Genomic DNA, 2,872 nt, shown 5'->3' with positions numbered 1-2,872 from the left:
TTTTGCAGTTTCAGCTCGAAGTAATTTCAGGTATCTTGTACCGTGATGCACCTGGTCCCGAAGTAGTGATGGGAACCAACAGAATTGGGGCTACCCATTTTATTTTTAAAATCCCCCCTACAGCAAAGAAGCAGAATCCCCAAAAGAGATGCAGGGTATGCTACAGCAGGGGGCAAAGAAAGGACACCACATTTTACTGTCCAGATTGCCCTGGAAAACCTGCACTCTGTGTCGGTGACTGCTTCAAGCTGTATCACACAGTTTCCCATTTTTAATTTTTTTTTTGTTCCTGCTCCATTTTTGTATTTTTTTTTAATTTTTTGTTACATTTACTGTTTTTTAGCTTTTATTTGCTCCACCATTTTTAAGCGTTTTTATTTGCACTGTCAAGTGACCCCTGTGTCCATTCCGTGGCATGAGGGACCACTTAAGGTGCTAGATCAAATCCCTTCTTGGAGATAGGCCAGGCTTTCTTGTAACCTGTCCCTACTGATAGTTGGGTACAAGCATTTTTCTTTACCCAGATGTAAAATTCCTACTGAATTTGAATTGCTCATGTTCCAAATGTGGCCCTTTTGCCCCCAAACAATCTGACAAACCCATGCATGTGGGGTATCAATGTACTCAGGAGATGTTGCTGGACACATATCTGGGTGTTGTGTGACAGCAACATATACCAGGAGCTGTAATTTCACACCTGAAGTACAAAGTATGTGAAAAAAACACCAAAAACAATTACTATCCCAAACTTTGACAAGGGTTGGTGGTAGGATTAGTGCATGGAAAGGGTTAAACTATCAGCATCTAAAATACCCTGGGGTGTCTAGTTTTCAAAAATATATGGTTTGGTGGGGTAAATTTAATTTGCTGGCTTCAAAGATGCCCCAAATACCACATAGAGACAGAATTACCAGATTCAGAGAAAAATGGTTTTAAATTAGCAAAACGCTACTTGTACTTATTGCCCCATAACGTGTAGAAGAAAGCAAAAAAACATAAAAACATTGGGTATTTCTAAACTCGGGACAAATAGTAGAATCTATTTAGCAGGTTTTTTCAGTAGTTTTTTATGATGAATAAAAGATTTTTCAAATAAAAGTGAGAAAATGTGTTTTTTTTTCAATTTTTCGTCATATTTTATTATTTTTATTATAGGAAATTACATCATATGAAAAAAATTTTGGTGTCTGAAGAAAGCCCTTCTTGTCCTGAAAAAAACAATATATAACTTGTGTGGGTTTAGTAAATGGGTTAAGAGAAAATTACAGCTAAACACAAACACCGCAGAAACGATAAAACAGCCATTGTCACGAAGGGTACAAAAAGTAAAATGACAGGCGCATAGTCGAGATGTGGGCCCCACCTGAAAAAAGAGACCCCACCCAAATACCATTCCCCAAATAAAACACAGACACCAGAAATGTAGTGGAAAATTATTTATAAGTCCACAGCTTGAAAAGAACATAAAACCAAAATCATTGTCATACAAAACATTAGAATACAAATAGCCCGACACCACCCACACCATGACAATGACCCCCAATAAATTAACAGTGACCAAAAACATAACAATAAAGTGCCAACAATTTACATTTCCAACTCCAAAATAGGGGTATACCCAGATACCCCTACACCCCCAGGTTCTGAGCCACAGACCAGCTCGAAACCTACAAAAACCACCACCATCAACCTTTCATTCACCTTCTCCACGAAAAAACCCCATACAAGAATTCCAAAACTTGCCACTCCACCCCGCCGCTGTGACAAAACGGGAAAAAAAAACCCCCCACCCCAACTCAAAATTAGGGAGGGAGGGAGGGACAACAATCCAGTCTGACAAGCAGATTAAAAGTGCGATAACAAAATGGATGCTACCTATTTATAACACCCAACCCCTAACCTAACTGACCAATAAAATTAAACCAAAACCTCTAAGGCCCACCTCCTAGCACTGTCAGGGCCTCCTCCGCTAAGCTGTGCTTGCTCCAATGGCTTCATGACAGGCGCATAGTCGAGATGTGGGCCCCACCTGAAAAAAGAGACCCCACCCAAATACCATTCCCCAAATAAAACACAGACACCAGAAATGTAGTGGAAAATTATTTATAAGTCCACAGCTTGAAAAGAACATAAAACCAAAATCATTGTCATACAAAACATTAGAATACAAATAGCCCGACACCACCCACACCATGACAATGACCCCCAATAAATTAACAGTGACCAAAAACATAACAATAAAGTGCCAACAATTTACATTTCCAACTCCAAAATAGGGGTATACCCAGATACCCCTACACCCCCAGGTTCTGAGCCACAGACCAGCTCGAAACCTACAAAAACCACCACCATCAACCTTTCATTCACCTTCTCCACGAAAAAACCCCATACAAGAATTCCAAAACTTGCCACTCCACCCCGCCACCAGCCAGACCTTGACCCCTCAAGCCGTCTGAGCCACGCCACCCCGAAAAAACAGGGCCCGAACCAAACCATCTTGAAAACCTAAGTTCAACAAATCCAGACCAACATCAGTCAAATGCACCCCGTCAGCCCGAAAATAACCTGGGAGCAGCAATTCCAATTCCAAATGCCGCACCACCACACCCCCAAACCGCCGAACAAAACTGGCCATCAACCGATTGACCTTACCCCGGCATCTAGCAACAGCCACAGGATCACGAGCATGCCTCCAACTTAAGCGAGGCACCATCTCTGACCATACCACCATAACCCCCGGCACCAACTCCCTCAACCGATCCAAATCCTGCTTCATCCTCCGAACCAATTCCTTCTGCGGCACCAGACCCAACTCATTACCCCCAGCATGAAATAGCACAAAATCCGGTCGCAACCCAGAATGCAACCTCCC

General features: G+C 42.1%; 1 non-coding gene across 1 annotated transcript; it reads left to right on the top strand.

Annotated features, from left to right (window-relative positions):
• Window positions 1-378: 378 nt before the first annotated feature.
• Window positions 379-508, top strand: LOC149271826 (small nucleolar RNA SNORA35). The gene has a single exon (XR_016279647.1). It is a non-coding gene; the product is annotated as a small nucleolar RNA SNORA35 (small nucleolar RNA).
• The last annotated feature ends 2,364 nt before the right edge of the window (window positions 509-2,872 follow it).

The sequence above is a fragment of the Sceloporus occidentalis genome, unplaced genomic scaffold (genome assembly GCF_023333645.1).
Source record: "Sceloporus occidentalis isolate IW3139 unplaced genomic scaffold, rSceOcc1.0.p SCAF_458, whole genome shotgun sequence".
Lineage (NCBI taxonomy): Eukaryota > Metazoa > Chordata > Lepidosauria > Squamata > Phrynosomatidae > Sceloporus > Sceloporus occidentalis.
This window is presented reverse-complemented; position numbering and strand designations above follow the sequence as displayed.